The 25,047-nt window shown below is 43.1% G+C and overlaps 1 protein-coding gene across 3 annotated transcripts in view; it reads left to right on the forward strand.

Moving 5' to 3' along the window:
- Positions 1 to 25,047, forward strand: part of TIAM2 (T cell lymphoma invasion and metastasis 2) — a 237,405-nt gene that overhangs the window by 84,912 nt on the left and 127,446 nt on the right. For all 3 annotated transcript variants that reach the window (XM_027551907.1, XM_027551906.1, XM_027551905.1), the window contains one exon: positions 5,131 to 5,224. The gene's annotated coding sequence lies outside the window, so the exon portion shown is untranslated. The remainder of the gene's footprint in view (positions 1 to 5,130; positions 5,225 to 25,047) is intronic.

A 25,047-nucleotide genomic window follows, 5' to 3' on the forward strand; every position in this document is an offset into this window, starting at 1 on the left:
TTTCCTTCTCCAAATATAAAGGAAATTTCTCAGCAAGAAATGTACTCTTCTTACCAAGCTGGGCAGCAGGCAGCCTATTCCCAGGGCATGGTGAAGTAGTCATCTCTTTCTTCCCCAGCACTTTCTCCTTGCCCTGGTTGGCCCAGCAGTGAAAGTTTTATAAACACTGGGCACTGTGCACTTAGGCCAGGGCTTGACCACAGACTTCTCGATTGATGAATGCTGTAGCCATTCTTTAGATGTGGGCCCCTGCCTTTTTTTTTTTTTTTTTTTTAAACTGATACAGCTGAAGGTTCAACTACATTCAGCTTCTAGGGAAGGCATGAGGCCAGCTTTTCATCATAAAATTCAAGAGAGAAAAGTGTAAGCCATATTCATTTAAATTAAAATGATGTCATGGTGGCAAGCAGGCAGCTCAGGGACTCTAGGATAGCAGGATTTCATGCTGAAAGAGCGTGAGTGGATCTGCTGATGGACAGTTCTGTCCACACAGGCTGCCTACGTTTGGTCATCGGTAATTAGCATACTGTGTGTAACTAATAATATAGAATCACTAGAGTTTTATGGTAGGTGTGATCTACCCAGCAGTGCCTAGAATCGCACAGACTACACACAGCACCTCTCAGACCTTTCTGGAGTTGCAGGAGATTGTGATACCTGTCCCATTGTTGACTCATCTGAAAACATGACACTCACGGGCAGCTGAATCCAGTCTACGCTGTTGAGAGCTTATCCACTTATCGAAGGTAGTTGAGGTCCACCCAGCTAAATCAAAGTGAACTGTTCGTGTGGCCCTGGAATTCGTACAGAAAGGGAAAAAGGTCAGGCGGGGACCCTGGGATCGAAGGAAGAGTGCTTTGGTGACCGCTGGTTTGTCACTGTGACAAAACCAGTGTCGTCCGTTCTGGGACCAGAACTGAGGCAGTTGTTTGGGGATCTGAGCTCTTGTCCAAGTTCCTTCCCATGCTCTGAGTGACAGGTCTGATTTATCCTTTCTAGGCCTCTCTTTCTTCCATCTGCAAAGTGAACAGAGTTTAAACTGATGTACTCTGAATTTAAGCATCCTATAATCCTGCCTTAAATCATTTCAATCCAAAATGATTAGTAATTATATTAATCAGGATATAAAGAGAAACAGAACCAACAGGCTTCATTTGCTGTGTGTGTGTGTGTTTAGTTGCTCAGTCGTGTCCGATTCTTTGCGACCCCGTGGACTATAGCCCACCAGGGATTTTTCAGGCAAGAATACTGAAGCGGGTTGCCATTTCCTGCTCTGGGGGATCTTCTGACACAGGGATTGAATCTGTGTCTCTTCAGGAGTGAAAAATCTGATCAAGAGATTTGAAGTTCTGTACTTCTGTTCCTCAGTCTGTCCAGATGTTACCAGATCACAGACCCTGGGCTCAGGGTTTTGACTCTGGGAGAAGGGCTGCTTTATTTGGAGCACTTTAATCTCTCTGGTTGTCTTACTGTGACTGGTGCAGGCCTGTAGGATTTGGTTTCAGCATGTCCTTCTGTAAGTGATGAATACTGTTACTACTGTGACAATGTTAACGATTCTCATGCTGACACCACCAGTGGATGCTAGAATTCACAGTGTGATTTTCGAGCCTGCTGCTGCTCTGATGAAGCACCCATCTCTCTCTCTCTCTCTCTCTCTCTCTCATAGATATATACATATATGTATCAGTTCAGTTCATTCGCTCAGTCATGTCCAACTCTTTGAAACCCCATAGACTGTAGCATGCCAGGCTTCCTGTCCATCACCAACTCCTGGAGCTTGCTCAAACTCATGTCCATAGAGTTGGTGATGCCATCCAACCATCTCATCCTCTTTCGTCCCCTTCTCCTCCTGCCCTCAATCTTTCCCAGCATCAGAGTCTTTTCCAATGGGTCAGTTCTTCGCATCAGGTGGCCAAAGTATTGGAGTTTCAGCTTCAGCATCAGTCCTTCCAATGAACACCCAGGACTGATCTCCTTTAGGATGGACTGGTTGGATCTCCTTGCAGTCCAAGGGACTCTCAAGGGTCTTCTCCAACACCGCAGTTCAAAAGCATCAATTCTTCTGTGCTCAGCTTTCTTTATAGTCCAACTCTCACATCCATAAGTATACACACACACACACACACACACACACACACACACACACACATATATACACACACCTTTATGTCAATTTTAAGGAATTGTTTCACCCGATTGGGAGAGTTGGCAAGTCTGAAATCCACAGGGCAGGCCAACTGTCTGGAATTTTAGGCAAAAATTGATGTTGCAGCCATGGGTCCAAAGTTCAGCATGACAGGAGCCCAGAAACCCAGGCTGGGTTTCCATGTTGCAGTTTGGAGGCAAAATTCCTTCTTCAGGAAACCCCTGTCTTTGCTTTAACACATTCAACTGATTGGCTGAGGCCCTCCCACCTTATGGAAGATAATCTGTTTTACTCAAAGTCTGTTGATTTCCGTGTTGATTCCACCTAAAAAATGACCTTTACAGCAACGTCTAGACTGATATTTGAACAGACATCTGGGTACCATAGCCTAGTTGAGCTGACCCATACTGTTAACTATTACAGAAGTCAAGCTGTAAACTTTTTATTTGTAATCTCAGTCATGGCTATGAACTAGAAAAAAACACTAGTCTGAAATTAAATCATGTTGTCTTAGTATAATGTGTCAGTTCTTGCATTGAACCATTCGTTGGGTGTTATTAAGCACCCATGTGTAAGGCACTGTGCTTTAGAGCAGGAAAACAAAGACAAGCCCTTTACTTTCAAAGCAGTCAGTATCTACTCCAGAGGACAGACAGACGAAAAAAGAGATGATTGCAACGTGGTTGTCTGTACTAGAGCAGTGAGGTGAGGTAGGGGGTGGTCTTGGCAGGAGAAAGGTAGATCAGGGAAGGCTCCGTGGAAGAGGAGACACTTAAGCTCGATCTTGAGGGGTAATTCCGAGTTCTCCAGGGAGACATTCCCAGCAGGACACAATGTATGCAAAGGTGTAGGCAGTAAAAGGCTATCACACTCATGAAATGGCCAAGTATTCAGAATGTTTGGAGACTTCTGTCACATAGTAGGTGCTTGAGACTCAGTATCTGTTGTTATCATCGAAAAAAATTAAGGTGTGGCAGGTGTTATATTTTATAGTTTCCTGGTTAGGAAATAACCATCACTATCAGGCCATCAGTAAGGTATGATGATTCTCGGCCTTTAAAAATTGTCAGTATAATGTATTTAGATGGAGTCTATCAAAACTTGTTTAATTTTCCATTCTACCTAAAAATATTTTCTTGTCCAAACTGGATTAATTACAAAGAGAATTAGAAGTTTATGTCTAGGATTTATCTTATAAGGTAGGGACTCTAGACCAAGTCTATTGTTTAGGTTTCTAAGATTTTTCTCTGAACCAGTGATGTCACCTTGAGCGAATCAGTCTACTTCTTCAAGCTTTAAATTCTCCTCTTTAGAGAAGGGAGTTGGGCTGGTTTTTAAAGGTCCGCCATAGGCAATTCTATGATCTCTAAAAGGAAATTGTTATCTCCACTGTGCCTGGTTATACAGGCGTATTTCTGCAGCATAAATCGTTGATAACCACACCTTTCTCAATAGTTACTGGTTGCAATGCAAGTCTCACCACTTTGAATATTACACATTTTTCAACCACTTTATTAAGTATTTTCTCTGTGTGTATGTAGAATAACCCTGCAAAGTAGATATCATTTCCATTTTATGGTTGAAGAAAACAGAGGCTCAGACAACTTTAATAATGTCACTCAGGTGGTCATGGGGAAGTTAGGGGTTGAACTCTGACCCTTTGGCACCAAAGTCTGCATTCTTTATCAAGGATTGTGAACTGTGAGCCGTGGTATACGGTTATTACTATAAGAGAGTGTCTTGTGTATATAGCAGGGGTGAAATGATGTTTTGTAAAAAGACAAGTCTCCACCTGAAACTTACAATGTTGTAAATCAACTATAGGTCATTAAAAAAAAAAAGTCTCATTCTCTGAAAGCCATCTGTGCAACATTTTAAATGGTGAAAGAAAAGAGGTACTTTTTGGTATGTTGACCAACAGGGCCATGAGTTCTAATGTCACTGTGCAGCATTTCAACCATAGGAAGAAAATACTATTTCCATTATAGGAGAAGAGCCAGAAGCCACCTGCTGAATAAGTAACAAAACTCTGATCCTTTGACTCCATGCCCTTGCATGCAGCTTCTGCCCACAGTCCATGATAATTCCTCTAGACAACTGCTGCTTCTTGGGGTCTTGGCTACTCCCTCTGTCTGGGGGATCATTTCACTAACTTTGAAACAGCATTCAGGTCTCAACTTAGTTGCCGTCTTGAAAGGCCATTTCTTGGTCTTCCAGTTTACATTAGACACTTGTCCCTCACAAGCTCGTCATCCTGTTTTATGTCTCTGTTACTCTAGGATATTTTTCCTTGTTTATTTACCTGTTTGTTTGACTGATTCCTCCCATCTGAGTAAAGCTCAGTGAGAGCAGAGACTTTTGCTCTTCTTTACTGCTCTAGCCTCAGCATGTGGAGTAGCGGCCTATTCTGTCTCTTTAACCATCCATCCAACCATCTCCCCTCACTTCTCTTCCTCCCTCCTTCCTTCCCCACTTTTCCCCTCCCTCCATATATCTGTCTATAAAATGGTTTGGCTTTATATTTATAGGATGAAGCAGTATAGCTGCTTCTCCAATTAGAATGTGGGAAGACCCTCACATTTCCTTTATAGTTAACCACTTAATAGCTGGGGCTTCCCTGGTGGCTCAGTAGTAAAGAATCAAGAATCTGCCTGAAATGCAGGAGACATGGGTTCGATCCCTGGTTTGGGAAGATTCCCTGGAGGAGGGAATAGCAACCCACTCTAGTATTGCTTGGAGAATCTCGTGGACAGAAAAGCCTGGCGGGCTACAGGTCATAGGGTCACCAAGAGTTGGATACAACTGAAGCAACGGAGCACACACACACTTAATACTTGTGTTTTTCTCAGATGCTCCCTTTTTGTATTAAGTCCAAGATAGGGCAGAATGCTGAGAAATTGAGCTTTAGTTATAAAACTCTGATTTTTGAAAACTTGTTTCTCACCACCTATTTTTTTGTCTTGCTTTGTTTATCTTGCCAGGGTTCTGTGCCTGAATTACAAAGACAGCTCTTCAGCCAGCTCATTCCAGATGAATGAATGATTACGTGAAGTGTGGTCTACACTTCCTCTGGGGGTAAGTTCAAGGCCCTTGTACATCTCGAGAGCGATAAGGTCTGGTGGTGTTTATGTGCCTGTTTCCCATGTCGCTCTATTAACTGCTCTTTGTGTGCAGACCTGAGCAGGGAAAGCTGGTGTGGATTCCTTTAGTGGCTGGTGGCCAAGGTTTCTGCAGGCAGCGGGCACCAAATCTGAGTGGCTTTTTACAAATGCCCCTTAATTTGATGTGCTGGCTGATCCTGTCTCTGTGGAAAAGCATATGTCCATCTTTGCTGAGAGTTTAGGTAGAGAAGCTGAAGTCAGGAAAGTTTGAACTCCAAACCAACTAGGACCTCCTGCTCAAGAACAGATTGTGCATGCTGAGTAGCCTCGGTCATGTCCGACTCTTTGCAGTACTACAGGCTGTAGCCCACCAGACTCCTCTGTCCATGGGATTCTCCAGGCAAGAATACTGAGTGGGTTGCCATGATTTTCCAACTGAGGGATCAAATCCGTGTCTCTTACCTCTCCTACACTGGCAGGCGGGTTCTTACCACTAGAACTACCTGGGAAGCCCTGAGAGCAGACTAGAGAGTATCATTTCTCATGGCAGTTGTAAGATCGGGACAGCTCAGAGGACTTGGGCACTGGGAAGCCACCAAGGAGAGGTCAGGTCTCACCCCCGGTGTTGAGGCTGTTTTCGTTCTGACTGGTGCATCTTACTAGTTGGTGTATTGGTTGTTGCAGGGTAAATGTTACAGCGGGAAATCTGAGCAGTTCCCAAAGCCCTGTTTGGAATGATTGCAGGTAGTTCCTTGGAAAGGTGTGCAGTGTCTGCAGTTCATGCTTGTTTTGGTAAAACACACACACAGGCAAAGCTCCCCAGGCTGAAGTCTGTCTCATCTCTCCTGGGCCCCTTTGTGCCTTGTGGGTCTCAACTCAGGGTGCTGCCTCCAGAGACTGTCCCCGAGCACCCAATATGTGGTGGCCACTCAGCCACCTGCTAAACTATTACTTTTTTATTTACTTTTATATTTACTGAAATGTTTTTTAAATTGAAGGGGGCTTCCCAGGTGGCTCAGTGGTAAAGAATCCGCCTGCCAAAGCAGGAGATGCGGGTTCGATCTGTGGGTCAGGATGTGTATGAACATACTTAATCACCATCACTCCATGAGAAAAATGTTTTTCTTACTCCCATCTTACAGAAGAAACTGACCCCGGAAAGGTCAAAGGCAGGATTCAAAAACTCAGGCCATGTCACTCCCCCAAAATCTAAACTTTAGGCTTTTCAAACAGGTGTCTTTCAGTCCTGGCTTTTGAACTTTGTGGAAACATAAGTGAAACACCCCTCCGAGGCTAAGTGGATATTCCTTCTGAATATTCTAATGTAGATGACACAAAGGCTGGTCAATACAAAGGTTACCAGCTGCTATTAAAATGTGTACCTTTCGTGTGTGCTGTATTTGTAAATAAACCCAGAAATGTTAGAAAACTTCCTGCTTGCAGGGAACATAGTGTAAAACATGATAATTGTGCGAAGGAGCATTTCACATTTTTAAAACAGTAAGAAGCAAATTGAATCTTCAAAATCTCCTCCAGAGCACAAATTTCTCACCATGTGACACTAACTGTGCCTCTGGTGTCCTAGGCAAGTTGGTTGTGCAGACGGATGCCCCTCGAGACCTAGGATTTAGCCTTCCCAAGTCAGGGAGTCGGGACTGTTGCTTAAGTGAAATTGTCTTCTTTGTGGTTTATCATTTACATCCAGTATTGCAAAGTGGGGGGCTTCTGGCTGGTTCTGGGCTGTGGATAAGCTCTGGTTGGCCTGCAAAATATGTCCCTGACAAGTATTTTCAGGTTATGTAAGTTAGCTGCTGACCTGTAAAAAGTGGAAAAATTTACAGGAAAGCAACATTTTCAGTGTTTCTTGAAAAGGAGTTTCGGCTGGCGCATCCCCAGGCTTCTGCATTCCCAGATGGCAGTGATGAGCTGGCCCTTCGGGATGGGTTGTCATGGGCCAGATGGCCATAGTCCCCGCTGCTGTGCACAGTCTCGAGGCAGAGTATCAATTGCCATTTTTCATTGACTTAAGTAGTTTTATTTCTAGTAGAACTGGGATAAAAGTGAAAAAAGTGCAATCTACTTCTGTATCTGTAATGGAAAAATAGAAGATGTTTCTGGAGAGTTCCTTTTTTTTTTGGCCACACCTTGCAACATGTGGGATCTTAGTTCCCCAACCAGAGATCAAACCCGCGCCCTCTGAGTTGGAAGCAAAGTCTTAACCACTGGATGGCCGGGGAAGTTCCTAGAGCTTCTTATTTTAAGGAAAATAGAACAGAGCATTTGTGTGTGTGTGCTGAAGGATACTTGTACACATTTCATTTGCTGACAAATGGTTTCTGTTTCTTAAGAATGTAGCTCCCAGTCCTGCTTCACTCATACGTTTCAAACAGCCCTGTTAGGAGACTGATCCCTCCCCTGGATGGTAAAAAATTTCCTTCTGCATTCAGACACCATTCTTTTGCTTCATTTTAGGTCCTTTCTTTCGGCAGCAAATTCTCCCTCACCTTCCTTGAGCTCAGTTCTTGGGCCTCCTGGCTGGTGGACTGGGAACCGTCTATACATGCGTGGGGACTCGGGAAGTAGGTTCCATCCTGCCTTCGCCCCTGGGGCCCCAACGTTTCCCAGACTTCGTGGCACCAGAGAGGGCCTGTGGCCTCTCTTACTCTGAGTGGGGTGACGCAGACTGAAGCCTCTAGGACTGTCTTCCATGTGCATTTGATTTTTAGCGAAAAACATAATCTGGTGTTGTCCATCTGTTCTGTTTTACACGGTGGCTCTGGCTTCATTGTGAAGATGGTCTAAAAGGAGGGGGAGAGCCGGGAAGAACCGTGAACCTGACTGCTGCTGTCTGTAGGGTGACTGGGTAGAAGGGGGGTGTAGAATGCGTGTGCGGATAATGATGGAAAGGCTGAACTTAATTAGTGGAAGTTTTAGGATGACTCATCTGAAGTCCGGGGAAGGAGTTCTCATCTATCAGTTGGTGACTTAACAGTGGAATGTGCTTTCTAATAGAGCTGGGAACTTCCCATCCCTCCGTGTATTTAGGGAGAAGGGAGGGGTCCATCTATCAGGATCCTGGAGACGGTTCTCAAATTGGAAGCGGGACCAGGACCAGGCTTGATAGATGGATGACCCGCAGGGTCTCTTCAAAAACTCAGATTCAATTATTCTGAGTTAAACTGATTAGGAACCTTTCAGCTAAAACAGTTTCACTTTAGTCCACGAAAAGAAAATATTGTGAGTGGAGTGAGAGGCAGAATTTAACACTTTTTAATTACATTGAGTTCTGGGCAGATTACTTGTATTTTCTTAACTTCCAACATAACCCTTCAAAAATGTTGTAAACAGATGTGTCTAGTGATTAGTATTTATAAGACAGGATTTTACAAGCATAGTTCCTATTAATAAATGATTTTTTTCTACTAAAATTTTTTATTTTAATAATACCTTATCTGAAACTCATTTTGTAGTTTTATTTCCATTGGTAGCATGATTTTTAATACACATTTTGTCATTTATATAAAATATTACCTGTTAGTTGTTACAAAGTATTCTATTTAGTTTCAAAATTTAGGATTTGGGGGAATTCCCTGGTTGCCCAATGGTTAGGACTCCATGCTGTCACTGCCAAGGGTCTGGTTTCAATTCCTGGTCAGAGAACTAAGGTCCAGCAAGCTGAGCACTGCAATCAAAAAGAGGGAAAAAAAAAAATTAACTCCCAAAATTTAGAATTTTATACATTGTCAATAATTGTTAAACATCAAAGTGTATTTAATTTGGATATGGGGACTCAGAGAAAAAAGATCCTTTAAAGGAAAGCTTTTTTAAAGAATTTGCTCTAAATCTTAATTTTTATGTCACTTAATATTTGCTCATTCTTAAAGTAACTAACTGCTCATTTGGTTAAATTGTTAGGGCTTAATTGTTATGAAATGTAAGGTACTACTTGGATTTCATAAATATTTACACTGTAAAATCTTTCATTTTCATGATAACTATCTTTATTAATTTTATTTTTTTTTGCACATTTGATGCCTTCAAAACACTTAGAAAAAGATTGTATTGTGAAATTTAGATGTTCTGTGGTTTTAAAGCAACCACATACCATGTTAGTATTGCATCTTGAATTATCTTAACATTGACTGTAGATTTTGTAGGCACCTCCAGTTTGCTTTTGAAAAACTTGAAAGTTAATTTTGCTCTCTATTTTGTCCTCATTTTGTAAATACTAAGTTTTTCATTGATTTACAGGAACACTGTTGTCTTCTTAATCCACACTTGTGAAGTTGTGGTTTTAAAGCAACACTTTACCATGCTAGCATTGCATTTTGAATTGTCTTAGAGTTGACTGTTGACTTGAAAGGTGCATGACCGTGGGCTGTTCACGCATCTCTGTGAGGCTAAGGCAGCCTGGAATATGCAATGCTACAGGAGAACAGCTGGACAGTTTCAAGTACAATCTCTCTGGAAGATGTGCTTGGTGGGCATTTATAATGTGTGAATGGCTTATTTTAAATGGGTTTTAGAGTCTTCTGACACAAATATGTAGACTGCACTGGATGCTCCTTTTTAAAAAAGTTTTTATTTTTATTTTATCTGTTTGTTTGTTTATTGACTGTACTGTGCAGCTGGCAGGATCTTAGTTCCCTGACCTGGGATTGAACCCCGGGCCCTCAGCAGTGAAAGTGTGGAGTCCTAACCCTTGGACTGCGGGGGAATTTCCAATGTTCTTTTCTTTGCCTGTTCACCCCCACTGCCATCATCATCATCACTCCATTCACTCACTCACTCATTCACTGACTCAATGGATATTTATTGATTTATTAGGTATTCACCATGTGCCAGGTACTTTTTATAGTACTAGATGTAACAGTAGGCACTTCGCAAGATCTCTGCTCTGCATTCTCTGGAAGGTCTTGTATTACACAGTCTGCACGTATTATTTCACTTAATCCTGACGACAGCCCAGTGAGGTAGGTAGTAGTATCTCCCTTTCGCAGATTGAGAAGCTGAAAAGTGATGAGTCTCGTGTCACGCCGCAGGGTCTGAGGTCAAGGAAGAGGGACCCTAAGGTCTGGGGCCTGAGCTGCTTTGCTGGTGCCTGGGAGCAGTGGCTGGGTTGCAGAGGAGTTCCGTGTGTCAGTTGTGTGGGTCTCCCGTGTCCCACGTGGGAGGGAAACCTTTCAAACTGTGGGAGTTTGGATATGAAGGCCAGCCACGTACAGTTTCACTCAGCTCTGGGCTAATTCAGTTGCGTTTGGTTTTAGAAACAGACTTGTTAAGATTTTTGCCTTTTGATGAAATGGGGAGGAAGGCCACCTCAGGTGGATTTTATTTGGATTTATTTGGATTTTAGGGTTTTCACATGAATATTTTGCATGTTTCCTTTTCTTCTGGTGTGGTCTTCATCTAGGACATTTTTGCAAAGGCATCGCTCAATTCCGTGTCTTTTCAGCCCATGTTATTTGAAATACTGCTTTTCCATCATGACGAAGGAGCAGACTGAAAGCTCTTTTAGCACGTTAGCGTATGGTGGAGGTTTTCCTCATTTGTGTTATTTCCTCAAAGGTGGATGTTTCTATTTCTGAGAGATTCTTCTATCTTTTCGGAGAAGGCAATGGCACCCCACTCCAGTACTGTTGCCTGGAAAATCCCATGGACGGAGGAGCCTGGAAGGCTGCGGTCCATGGGGTCGCTGAGGCTCGGACACGACTGAGCGACTTCACTTTCACTTTTCACTTGCATGCATTGGAGAAGGAAATGGCAACCCACTCCAGTGTTCTTGCCTGGAGAATCCCAGGGACGGCAGAGCCTGGTGGACTGCCGTCTATGGGGTCGCACAGAGTTGGACACGACTGAAGTGACTTAGCAGCAGCAGCATTCTATCTTTTGCGATCCTGTTTGGATAAAAGTAATTTATGTTTTTAGTCTTTATTATTACTACTATACATGTGTGTGTGTGTTTACTCATGTGTGCATAGTCATGTCTGACTCTTTGCGACCCTAAGGACTGTAGTGCACCAGGCTCCTCTGTCCATCGAACTTTCCAGTCAAGATTACTGGAGTGGGTTGCCACAAGCCCGCATCTCTTAAGTCTCCTGCATTGGCAGGCAGATTCTTTATCAACTGTACCTCCTGGGAAGGCAGTATGTGTGTATGTGTGTACATGCTTTTTTTTTAAACCAGGTGAAGCCCTTAGAATTGACTACAGATTATTAATAAAAAATGATGCTTGATGGGATATTCTTTCTGTATCATTGTGTGTTTGATGTCAGAAGTGAAGAATATGGCAGGAATTGAGTGTCTTGATTTTTAAGTGAAGAGGTTATTTCTGAGAGTTCATATTCCTTTTTTTGTTCCTGACTTTCTTTTATTGTTGTTATTATTATTTTAATTTATTGGAAGTGTAGACACATGTTGTGTTAATTTCTGTCACAGAACAAAGTGAATCAGTCATATGTATTCATGTATCCCCTCTCTCCTGGATTGCCCCTGTCCCAGCATACTCCTTTTAAAATCGTATTCTTAATGTCAGTTTTTCTGTAACTACTTATAGATTAACTACTTATATCTTTTTATGTTTTTATTCTAGATAGACATTATTATCCACCCCATTTTATGGTGAGGGTAATGGGATTTCAGTTCAGTTCAGTCACTCAGTCGTGTTCAACTCTTTGCGACCCCATGGACTGCAGCACGCCAGGCCTCCCTGTCCATCACCAACTCCCGGAGCTTGCTTAGACCTATGTCCATTGAGTCAGTGATGCCATCCAACCATCTCATCCTCTGTTGTCCCCTTCTTCTCCTCCTGCCTTCAATCTTTTCTAGCATCAGGGTCTTTAGAAGGCTTCTAAGTCACGAAGAGGTGAATTTCTAACTCATGTCTCCTGTGAAATCTGAGATATTTCCACTACATTTTATGTTTATTAAACATTTCTTATTAGCTGAAAGTTTGTTCCCTTTTACCAACCTCTCCTATTTCTCCTTCCTCCATCCTGGCAACCATCTTTCTACTTTGTGAGTGTGTTTGTGTCACTTCTTCTAACCTTTTATTAGAAATATCTGCAAAAATACAGAAAAGTTCAAAGAATTGTATAGTGAATAGTAGACCTAGACAGCATATTAAAAAGCAGAAACCTAGAGACATTACTTTGCCGACAAAGGTGCGTCTAGTCAAACCTATGGTTTTTCCATTGGTCATGTATGGATGTGAGAGTTGGACCATAAAGAAAGCTGAGCACCAAAGAATTGATGCTTTTGAGCTATGGTGTTGGAGAAGCCTCTTGAGAGTCCCGTGGACTGCAAGGAGATCCAACCAGTCCATCCTTAAGGAGATCAGTCCTGGGTGTTCATTGGAAGGACTGATGCTGAAGCTGAAACTCCAATACTTTGGCCACCTGATGCAAAGAACTGACTCACTGGAAAAGACCCTGATGCTGGGAAGGATTGAAGGCAGGAGGAGAAGGGGACAACAGAGGATGAGATGGTTGGATGGCATCACCAATTCGATGGATGTGAGTTTGAGCAAGCTCTGGGAGTTGGTGATGGACAGGGAAGCCTGGCGTGCCGCAGTCCATGGGGTCTTGAAGAGTTGGACATGCCTGAGTGACTGAACTGAATAGACCCATAACTTGAATTCTACTCTGTAATTGTTACAATTTTGCTATATTTGCTTTTATATGTGTCATTTTGCACTGTGTGTTTGCAGACAGAATATTTCTTTAGTAATTTACATAATGCTCAGATCTTTGCCAAGGAATTCAGTTTTAATGACTATTAATGCATATATCCTGTTATATTATAATATTATGTCAGAATGAAGCATTAGATAAAGTCTAGGTTTTATGATGTGGAAATAATGCTGGGTTTTGTAATTTTGGGATGAAGTACTAAACTGAGAATATTTTGCTGTAGTTGGACGAAGTCTAAGGAACTTGAAAAATCTAACATAGTTTCAAACCCCAAGTGACTCTATAAATTCATAGAACAAAAGTTACTTGGGTGACCTCAGTGATAAAAAATGGAATCAGACAATGCAAACCCATTGGAAGTGTCTGAGGAATGTTGGAGATAAGTCAGTCTTCTGAGCAGTTCTGACTCGGAGTGATCTGTGTGTATACAGAATATCAAAAGGTCAGAATTGCCTTAATAGGGATACAAAAATATTTCCTTGGAATTACTTGTTCTTCTGATAAGTTTTCCACCTCAGAAACATATTCGTTCTGATGTAATTCCCTTTCTCTCCTTTGTATCAAGGAGTAGTTGTTCTGTCTCAGGGTTGTTTGGAAGAAACATGCTTGTTTTCTGTTGGCTGATACTTTATTTTTTGGGTAACAGAAATGATGGTGCTGGGTCTAAAGGAATAGGAGCTCAGTGACTTAAACTGCACCCTTCTTTTGTATTTATCTAGACTTTTTTTTTTAATACAGACACAGGTCAAATGAACATTTTGGGAATTCCCATGTTTTCTGTTATATGACTTGGCTTCCGTGGCAACCTTCTGACTTCAGTCCCAGGGCTTGTGGTTACTTGGGTGGCAGGTCTTGGTGTGGCCTTAAGCGAGTCACTTGAAGCCTTGTTTCTGATGAGGGGCTTGGAGAAGGGAATTTTTTATTCTTCTTTCTCCACCAGCACTAAAAATTCCTTGGTTCTGTGTTCACTAATACAAATTTTTGTGGAGGTTAGATGGCTTTTTATAACTATTGGGCTATTGACGTTTTGTGATGGCTCTTATTATGTGTCAACTAAGGTTAGAAAATTTATCTTCAAACGTGTATGAACTACATGGAAACTGTGTGGAAACAGAATTCAGTTTGCGTGTGTGTGAGTGTGTACCTGGGTGTGTTGATGTATGTATGTGTACATAAATACTCATTTTTTCATGCAAGATGAGGAATTAAAAGCTTGTGTGTCTAAAGCAGAATCTTGTCTTTAGTATTACTTAAAAATCTTGTCTGCTGCATGTATGGATCCACTCATATTTTTTTAAAACAGGTCTTTTTAAAACAAATTTTTGCTTTTTAAAAAATATTTATTTGGCTCTACTGGGTCTTCGTTGTGGCACACGGGATGTTTGGTCTTTAGTTGTGACGTGTAGAATCTTATATGCAACTTGTAGGATCTGGTTCCCCAATCAGTGATCGAACCAGGGCCCCTGTTTGGGATGGTCACCCACTGGGTGACCACTTAGCCACTGAGTCACCGGTGAAGTCCTTCATTCACATTTTTCATGAGAAGTGCTTTCTGAAAAAAACTGTTGTCATGTGTTTGTCCAGAATAACTGGGAAACCTCTGCTTAAACTGTTTTCTTCTATGAACTATAATTTCGAAGATTGAAACTTAAAATGGAAAATCTTACTGCAGAGATGGAATCTTATTCTCTCATTCAGCACCCCCTCCCCAATACCTCACCTTATCTTTTGGGGATCTTGAAATGGGGGGTCTTTTTTCAAAAGCTACAGCAAGACTTCAAAACCTGTGAAACTCTGGTTTAACACTTTTTTTTTTAAGGGCAGTTAAATGCATTTTTTTTTTTGGAGAAAATAGCCACCTTTTGGAATAACAGGGACTTCTAGTGTAAGGCTCTGTAGTTTTCAGCTCTCTGGAAAACGAAGTAACTCCAGCAAGGCACAGAGAGTGCACACCCTCTATTTTGCAAATCACAAAATGATTTTGAACGGCTGCTCTTGAGGCAGGGTTTTTATGGCCGACATTCCAGCTGTGGTTTTGGAGACAGAATGTTTACTACCGCTCAAACACCAGGATGGTAGGTGTATATTCTTCCTGCCAAGGGGCTTAAAAAAGCAGCTGAGGCACCCTTCGAGTGAGTAAACCTTTATTCAGCAAACTGGGGAGCTGCGTTCCTATGGAACTTTGGTGGTAATTCTGGAATGCGGAGCCCACAGCAGCGTAGTCATGGGCGAGCCCGGCGGCTCCAGGCCTGATGGCAGGCTGTTCTGGCTAATCGCTGCCGGCAGCCCATGGAAAACCACTTTCTGGTTAAGCCTGCATCATACTCTTCCACCAATGGAAAAAATTGAACATGATGAGGGTGTGTAGCTAGCAGACAAAAATATATCCAGCATTGCACAGAATCTGTTTTTAGCTCTTAACAGCCGAGCATTTGAAGTGTTAGAACGTTGTTTCCTGCCTTACCATGGGCAGAAAGAAGAGGGAGTCTGTGGATGTATAGAGAGACCCTAATTAAAAGAGCCTGAGAAGCACTGGCTACATCCAGAGTTCTGGCAAAGGTAAGGCTATAAATGTTCATTTCCCCCCTTTTGCAGTTGAGGCTTCATTTTATGCGTGAAAGATCAGCGTTGCTTGAAATATTCCTTTTTATTTCATTGGGTGCTGTACTTGGGCAGCCCACGTTGGTAGGCACAAGGGAACAGGCCCTTTCAAGCTGGAGTGTGTGGCTGCTTTCACTCACCTATTGGTGATTGATGGCAGTTTCCCTACCTGTTTTACTACTGAACTCTCCCAAAGTGGATGGGTATATGCTGTAGGGATTTCTTTTTTCTGATATGTCAAGGAAGTTCCATTTCTCAGTCTGATCACGTTAAAGCATTAATGGCCATGACCTTATCTTTACCAGTTACTTCTTTGAGGGCCCAGAAAGAAATGAAAAGTGTGCAGAGATTATATTTTACAGTTTCCTGGTTATTACATAACTTTATCAGGCCTTACTTTGGAGCTGAGTAAGCTCTTTCATTGAAGAATTTCTTTTCAAACTTGTAATTGGATGTTCACTCTTTATTCATGTTTATCCTTAACTTTTCCTCAAACTTTCTGAAAAAGAAATAGAATCCCTTGTAATCTGTGTGTGTTGGGAGGGGAACCTTATTGTAAGTAGAAGACTGATTCATGTCATAATCCCTCCAAGGTGGCTCATTCATCGGGCATTTGTCTGAGCTCTGAATTTATCAGCAGCACTGGAGGGATGGATTCGGCAGAGTACCTCTCTCAGCTTTATGTTAATTTGGGCAAGCGTGTAATTCTCAGAAAATTGGTAGGTGGAGAGACAGAAATAGGAAGCTTTATTGAAGTCACTGTAAATTTGGAAGGTTATTTATAGAATTTCTGAAAAGTCAGTATGCTGCAGAACAGCGACTGGAGTTTTCCCTAACTCGTTTTCATCATTTCACCATGGCCCTCTGTCCATCACACTCAGGAATTCTAAAGTTTTATACTTTCAGTAGAATGAGATAGTGCTATGAGTTATTTCAGGGAGGGTAATGTGTGGGCCTCTTCAGTGGGTGTCTTCCTTTATAGAGAAGTGTTTGGGGGCTGGAGGAATGTGAGTGTTGCCCAGGTAGGTTAGAATTAATAGGGACGTTGGTAGAAACGTGGTAATAAAGGTTTTATTTATTACGCTTCCTTTGCATGTAGAAAGTGAAGCTTTGGCAGGGCTGGCAACCATTCAGAGCGGGGAAGAAGGAAGCCCCAGCTGCCGTCTTGTGTAGTCACATTAACACTTGTCAGCCCCTTGATTTTCACCAGAGCTTGTAGACAGAAGCTGAAGTCTGTTGAAGAGCCTTCTGACTCTAATCCATACCGACGTGGTGTTTTGAAGGCAAGCAGATAACACCTTCCTTTCGGTACTTTCAGTGCAGGGGGAGTGACTCACAAAGCCGCCTTCTTACCCCAGGCCTGGTCTGGGAGGCTTGGAAGTGCAAGATAAGGGCTGGGCTCCTTGCCAAGAGATTATCCTTCCGAAGTGGTCCTTCACTTAACCACTAAGTAGAATAGATGATGCTGTCTTGGTGGTCCAAGATTGTGCTTGAGAAGAGCCATGTTGCCCTTTTCCAGAAATCTGAAGTTGGTGCAGGGCCCTACAGCCTCTTCCTACAACAGCTTTTGAATGGATGTGGGAACAATACAGAGAGAAACTCACACTCCTTAAATATCTGTGGGGGGAGGGCACTTTTCTGTGTCTGTCTGTGTGCCTCCAGGTTTAGCCCACTTTGTAAGATTAATTTATGTAGGGAAAACAAATAAATATGAGCTGAGATTCCTTAGCTCAACTGTTAAAAGAAAAAGCATTTTCTTTTGACGGAACATTCAGAACAAGGTCTTTTTGGACACATTCAACTGGAAAAAAATTTTCTATTAAGCCCTTAAAAATGTATTTATTGGTTGCTCTGGGTCCTTGTTGCTGTGTGCAGGCGTAATCTGGCTGCGGCGAGTGGGGACTGCTCTTCACTCTGGTGCGTGGGCTTCTCATCTTGGTGACTTATGTTGCGGAGCACAGGCTCAGTAGCCGTGGGGCATGGGCTTAGTTGCTCATGACACATGGAATCTTCCTAGTGAGTGAGTGAGTGAAGTCACTCAGTCATGTCCGATTTTTCACGACCCCATGGACCGCAGCCTACCATGCTCCTCTGTCCATGGGATTTTCCAGGCAAGAGTACTGGAGTGGGTTGCCATGTCCTTCTCCAGAGGATCTTCCTGACCAGGGATCAAATCCATGTCCCCTCCCTTGGCAAGTGGATTCTTATTCACTGTACTATCTGAGATGTCGTGGTTGTATTTTTTAGTTTTTAGTGATAATTTGTGTTTGTCCTTTGAAATTGTGTACCTTAAATAAAGGCCAAGGTAAAAATGGCTTTGCTAGAAAGACATAAAAAAAAAAGGATTAAGGTATGGAATCAGAGAAACAGCAATAATAAAAGAGGCAGGGAAAATAAAGTAGATAAACCTGAATTTTTGACTCTTGAAAAGTACTAAGCACTATGTTTGTAGTAGTTTGGATTTTAGTGATGGTGTGTTGAGTGTCTTTTGATTATTCAGTTCCATGTTAGATGGACTCCCAAATGCTAGGAGGTGTTAATGTCAGTGTCTCAAGGACTATATCTCAGACTCTAATGTTAGCTATTTATAGTCTGTGGTGTTGTGGAACTGAAAAGGGCCTTAGGCAGTTTTTCAAATGGGAAAGCTGAAAACCTACAAAACTGAAATGACTTGTCCAGAGTTACTGAGATAGTTAGTTGCTGAGCTGAGATGCGATACCAGTTGTCTTGTTGATCTTTCTTTATACTATCTGCTTATTTAATTGGGAATATTTTGGCTCATCCTAGTGGTGCAGTGGTAAAGAATCCACCTGCCAATGCAGGAGATGCAAGAGACAGTGATTCAATCCTTGGGTTGGGAAAATCCCCTGGAGGAGGAAATGGCAGTCCACTCCAGTATTCTTGCCTGAAAAATCCCATGGACAGAGGAACCTGGTGGACTACAGTCCATGGAGTCACAAGAGTCAGGCATGACTGAGCATGCAGCACGCACACATTCATAGCTCATCTTGATATCTTTATAAACTGATAGAGACATGTATACATACATATATGTACACATACACATATCCATCTGTTTTCCCCCTTCACTTCCTTCCTGTCTCTCTCTGACTTACATACCTATTTACTTACCTACTTACCAAACCAGACAAGCTTAAAGCTATAGTCAAAGACAAGACAAAGACTTGTTTTTCTTGGATCCTAATCAAGTTCAGAGCCATACACTCAGTCAGTGGTCATCATTCCCATTAACTATTGCCAGAGAGTTTTTGGTGCCCACATATTAACCTGTGCGATAAGGCAGCTTTGGCTAGACTTCACCTGTCAGTCTGTTCCTGTTTTGGCCTTAGATTAAGATGTTTTTTTTCCATGATCCCATTCTGGTATGAGACTGCCGTTTTCCTTAGTTCTGGGCCTGACAAGAGAGGCTCTGGAGGGGAACAGAAGACAGCAGATGGACTCTCGCTTTGGTGCCAAGGTAATGTAAGGCCGCTTCGGAAAAATAAACTTTACGTGTGAAGTGATAGACCAGGTTATCATTTCGTCCTAGGAAAGGGATGTGGCCAGTGCCTCAGATAGTGTCAGGAAGAAGTCGGTCCAGGGCGTTCCTAAACCTTAAAGATAGGTTTGGAGATCCTGGGTATCTTTAGGACAACACTGGAAAGTGATAATGGTCCCCATCCTGTTTTTGTACTTGACCGTGACACATCTCTCATTGCAGAATTGTTAGAGTAGGATTGCTGAGATGGAAAGAGCTCAAGGGATATGTGGAGGGTAGGGGCTGGGAAGGACAAAAGCTAAAAAGCCATATCATTCGAGCCCCTGAAGAGAAACTGAGTGGATAGACTTGTTTTCAAGTCGTCTGTGGCCACTTGTGGAAGGTGGAGTGACAAGTGAAAAGAAGCATTGTTCACAGACAGTCATAAATAAGCCAGGAAAATCCATGATATCAAGAGGTCATAGCGAGTAAAGAACTCCATGAAAGCAGACACACGTTCACAGAACAACACACACAGACACACACACACACTGTCACATACATGTATCTGCATATATATTCTGTTGACAGTTGATAGGATGGTCACAAATGGATCAAAAGTTAAGTACAAAACAGGAAACCCCTAAACTCAGAAGTAACTGCAACCTGGCGAAAACCTTCATGATAAATCGTCAGAGTTCCTTACTAGAGTTGATGCCCTTTTGTCCTGGTGCCTTATCTCACGTGTGTATTATCAGTGGTTCTCAGATGCTTTCCTGAAGTCTAATAGTGGAGGGTCATGGCTCCAGGGTCCATTCCCCTTCTGGTGCCTGAGCAGTCCTGGGAGGAAGCCTCCTTCCCCTTTGGCTGATGAAGGACCGCGCAGGTCTCCCCTCTCTCCTGCCACAGCTGATTCTCTGCAGTCACCCCCATTCACGTGCTGGGGTTTCTCCTGAAGACAGACAGACACCCACCCACCCTACCCACCCACCCACGCTCTTTAGGATTCCTAGCAACCACGGGGTTCTCTGCTCTTCATGGTAGAACTCCTGGCCAAGTTGTCTCTATTCACCATCTTCAATTTCATGGACCTCACCTTCAGACTCATGTCAACCCAGGTTTCTCCACCTGGACCTGCTCAGGTCAGGTTCACTGAGAGCCTCCACGTTGCTAACTTCAGAAGGGCTCTGTTCTCAGTCCTTATTACGTGAACCATCAAATGCTCACAGTCTCCTCCCTGAAAAGCCTTTTTTCAATGGGGCTTTGTGGGCAACATATTTTCTTGGTTTCCTAATTTTTTTTAAAATGTTTTATTGGTGGACAATTGCTTTACAGTATTGTGCTGGTTTCTGCCACATATCAACATGAATCAGCCACTGGCATACATATATCCCCTCCCTCTGGAGCCTCCCTCCCATCTCCCACTGCATCCCACCCCTCTAGGTTGTCTCAGAGCCCTGGTTTGAGTTCCTGAGTCATGCAGCAAATTCCCACTGGCTATCTATCTTACACATGGTAGTGTGTATGCTTCCATGCTTCTGTCTCAATTCATCCCGCCTTCTCCTTGGTTTCCTCTTAACTGGATTCACTGACTTCTGTTCCTCCTGATTTCTTGGCCTTTTGGTCCTGGGGCGCTTTGGCTCTTCTCTTCCCTTGGTTTACTTATCCCCTCGGGGAGCTCATCCACTGTGTGTTTATCAGGCATCCCCACATGGTGAGAGCAGGTTTGCACCCAGGCCCATCTCTTCCTACAATTCTGGGCTCCTAAAGCCCAGTGTTCACTCAGCGTTGGCACTTGAACATCCAGGGGGCATCTCCCACCCGAGACATGTGGAACACACCTCCTCGTCTTTCTTCTAAGGGAGGGAGAGACTGTCTTCCCCATTCTGGGAGCTTAGACTGAAGATCAAATCGTGGTGTCGTTTCTGACTGTACCACTCACTCCCATCCACCTGGGCCTCCCATTGGCTCTCCTTTCACCTGTCTCTAGACTCCCCACCGGAGTCTGACCCCCCATCACCTCTCATCTGCAAGACCCTCCCAGCCCGACAGGCCCCGGCTTCCCCCTTGCTGCCTGCAGTCCAGATCAGCCTCTTGAAATATACCCCATGAGGAGGCACCTCTATTCACAGCCCTCTATTAGAAAATTTCCATCTCAATGTGAAAGCCAGAGTCCTTACAGTGTCCCTTAGGGCTGGACCCTGTGGCTCCTTGTCCCCTTTCTGACCCCTCCTGCTCCAGCCATGCTGGCTTGCTGCACGTTCACCACTCTGGGCATTTGCACCTCTGTCTTCTGTTTCCGCAAAATCACTGTGGATGGTGACTGCAGCCATGAAATTAAAAGATGCTTGCTCCTTGGAAGGAAAGTTATGACCAACCTAGACAGCATATTAAAAAGCAGAGACATTACTTTGTCAACAAAGGTCCGTCTAGTCAAGGCTATGGTTTTTCTAGAAGTCGTGTATGGATGTGGCAGTTGGACTATAAAGAAAGCTGAGTGCTGAAGAATTGATGCTTTTGAACTGTGGTGTTGGAGAAGACTCTTGAGAGTCCCTTGGACTGCAAGGAGATCCAACCAGTCCATCCTAAAGGAGATCACTCCTGGGTGTTCATTGGAGGGACCAATGTTGAAGCTGAAACTCCAGTACTTTGGCCACCTCATGTGAAGAGTTGACTCATTTGAAAAGACCCTGATGCTGGGAAAGATTGAGGGCAGGAGGAGAAGGGGACGACAGAGGATGAGATGATTGGATGGCATCACCGACTCAATGGACATGGGTTTGGGTGGACTCCGGGAGTTGGTGATAGACAGGGAGGCCTGGCGTGCTGCGGTTCATGGGATTGCAAAGAGTCGGACACGACTGAGTGACTGAACTGAACTTCTGTTTCCAGTGTTCTTTCTTTCCCCAGAATCTGCACAGTCTCCTTCTCCTGCAAGTCCTCACTTAATGTCACAGCCATGAGGTCTTTTCTGCTCTCCTTTCTGAACCTATAGCTCCCCTCCCCCCACATTACCTGGTTTCCCCCATCACCCTTTATTTTTTTGCCCTGAAGGAGGAAATGACAACCCACTCCAGTGTTCTTGCCTGGAGAATCCCGTGGATAGAGGAACCTGGCAGGCTAGAGTCCATGGGGCCATAAAGAGTTGGATACAACTGAGTGTCTGAGCACGCACTTACTCACCTTATAACTTATTTACTGTCATGGTTTATTGTTTAGTCTCCCCACTATAATATAAGCTCCATAAAAGGGATATTTTTGGGGGAGGAGATGTGTTTATTGCTATATTCCAGGGCGTAGAACAGTTCTAGCACAGACTAGGTGCTCAGGAAACACTGATCACATTATGGAAATGTATCCTACTTAAGATACCTGATGATGTAACTAAAGCACCTAAGTATGCTAAATACCATGGAGCCCTTGTATTTTATCTGAAAATGTAAATTTCATATTTTACTTCATGATCTATGTTTTTTTTATTATGGCAGCAACGTTTAGAATACTTAGCACTGGATGAAATGGAAGCTTCGGGAAGATTCCCCCTTGATTATTCTATGTACCGCTCCCCAAACCCCGCCACCCAACCAACACACATACATTGTCTTGGTTGTCATGTCCCACCCCACAGCCTTCAGGAGGCATATTCTAAGTTATAATTGGTATTTAGAATAATGACCATGCACCTTACACTATCAAGAAAAGAAAATTCTCATTTGTGAAGTGTTCTCGGTAAGCAGTAGCATATAATAAGTACATTTGAACCTTCCAGCTCCTTAGTTAACATTTCAGTTCTTCATTTCATTCTCATGTCCCGATCCCCAACTGCGGAAGCCTCTGCTGCCTGGAGAAAGGGTACTCATGCATGCATGCTAAGTCACTTCAGTCGTGTCTGACTCTGTGCGACCCCATAGACGGCAGCCCACCAGGCTCCGCCGTCCCTGGGATTCTCCAGGCAAGAATACTGGAGTGGGTTGCCATTTCCTTCTCCAGGGGTACCCATAGGGAAAGGTATTTATGAAAGGGACATGAGTCACAACCATTCTTCTTATTAGAGGAGCCTGAAAGTTAAGTTGGACGTTTTAAAAAAAGATATGGAGGGACTTCCCTGGTGGTCCAGTGGTTAAGACTCCATGCCCCCAAGGCAGGGGGCCCGGATTTGATCCTACATGTTGCAACTAAGAGCTGGCACAGCTAAATCAATAATAAGTAAATATGAAAAGATATAGGATATTTTCATATTTCAAAAGTACAGGAAAATTTAAAATTGGTAGAAATACATCTATGCGACCCCATGGACTGTAGCCCCCCAGGCTCCTCTGTCCATGGAATTCTCCAGGCAAGAATACTAGAGTGAGTTGCCATGCCCTCCTCTAGGGGATCTTCCCTACCCAGGGATTGAACCCAGGTCTGCCGCATTGCAGGCGGATTCTTTACCATCTGAGGCACCAGGGAAGCAACAAAAATGAAAGAAATCCAGAATTCCCTACCTTTGGATTCTTACCTGTGCTCCTTAGGGATCTTGGTCAAAGTATTTAATCCATGGAGGCTAACACTCCCTTTCCTGTAAATCAAGGATGGTTATGTCAGCTGTTGGGCTCTTGTGCCCTGGGGAGCGCTGACACACAGAAGCTCAGGACATATTAAACTCTCCCCCTTCTGTCTGTACACCCATCTCCTTGAGGTGACAAACGTTCTCAATTCCTGTAAATTATAAAAGGTAAGTTATCAGTGCTAATATTAGTCCTTTTTTTCCCTCCCCTGAAAGTTTCTGTAATGTTACTAGCTAAAATCGTACCAGGTTTGTTTTGAATAATGCATGTTCTATGGAAAAGTTCAGCAGTGATTGGCTGAATTATACGTTCAAGCCCAAGAACAACTTATATTGTGACTTACAGATACAGACTTTAACAGAAATGAATGCTTCAATCAGGCTGTAAGCCGGATGGGAGTAAAATAGTTACACATTTATGAGGGTGAGAAAAGCCCCTGTTTAAATGAGGGGAAAACCGTGTGGATTAAGCCTGTTCATTTTTTTAACTTAAATGGAACAGTAATATAATGAAGAAACACTTTGCCAAGAATAACCTGGTACAGTCACCAAGGTATATTTCGGTCACAGAACGTGACTGAGGTTCAGGCTCACGATGCCTGCTTCTGATTTACGGAAGCACGTGCCGCACAGACAAGTCTCGGAGTCAGTGAGAGGCTGTGTGTTTACAGACTGGGGTTCTGATGCCTGCTCTTCTGTTTTCATCTTGGTTTGAATCTTGGGAGGTGCCTGCCCGTGTCTGAACTCGCTGGTTGTAGAATGGCTCGTGTTCCTTACAGTTAAAACAGAGAGGTTATTTGAAAGTCATGCGAACCACTTTGAATCCCATATTCATAAAAATTCCAAGAGAGGGTTATTTAAAAGTCGTGTTAACCATTTTGAGTCTTGAGCATCTTTGTTTCCGGCTGTCACCAAAGCAGTACTAGGTCTGCAGAGATCAGGCTCCTGACTGACTTTTGGATGAGACTTGTACACTTGGGGGACAATGCAGAGTGGAATTCAACATTTGGTACTAAAAAAGAAAAAGAGAAATATCCATGGTACCGAGCAAAAAGAGCATGGATGGAAATGCGTGAGATGCATTTTGATAATTTCTGAAAGAAAAATAAGAAAAAAGGTTTATCTTTAGATGGATTAGACTATATTATTATAGTCTATATAATATGTAGACTATGTTATTTTAGGCTATATTCTGTAAATTTTTCTGGAAAAGGTGATTAAAAAAAAGAAACACACCCTGAAATACTTGCAGTTTCTGTGATGGCTCAGATGTAGCTGGGCCTCTCAATTCACTGACATTCCAGAAACATACCAGTAATATTTGTGGGACTGTTGGGCTCACCACACCTCTCAGAAACTCAATGCCGTTAACGTGGTTGGGAACTTGCTTATTGATTCTACAAATGTTTTCATGTTAATTTTTGCATCCCCTTCCTACACAAGCTCATAAGGCTTCTGGGGAAGCGTTCAGATCATAA

The sequence above is a fragment of the Bos indicus x Bos taurus genome, chromosome 9 (assembly GCF_003369695.1).
Source record: "Bos indicus x Bos taurus breed Angus x Brahman F1 hybrid chromosome 9, Bos_hybrid_MaternalHap_v2.0, whole genome shotgun sequence".
In the NCBI taxonomy this organism is placed as follows: Eukaryota; Metazoa; Chordata; class Mammalia; order Artiodactyla; family Bovidae; genus Bos; species Bos indicus x Bos taurus.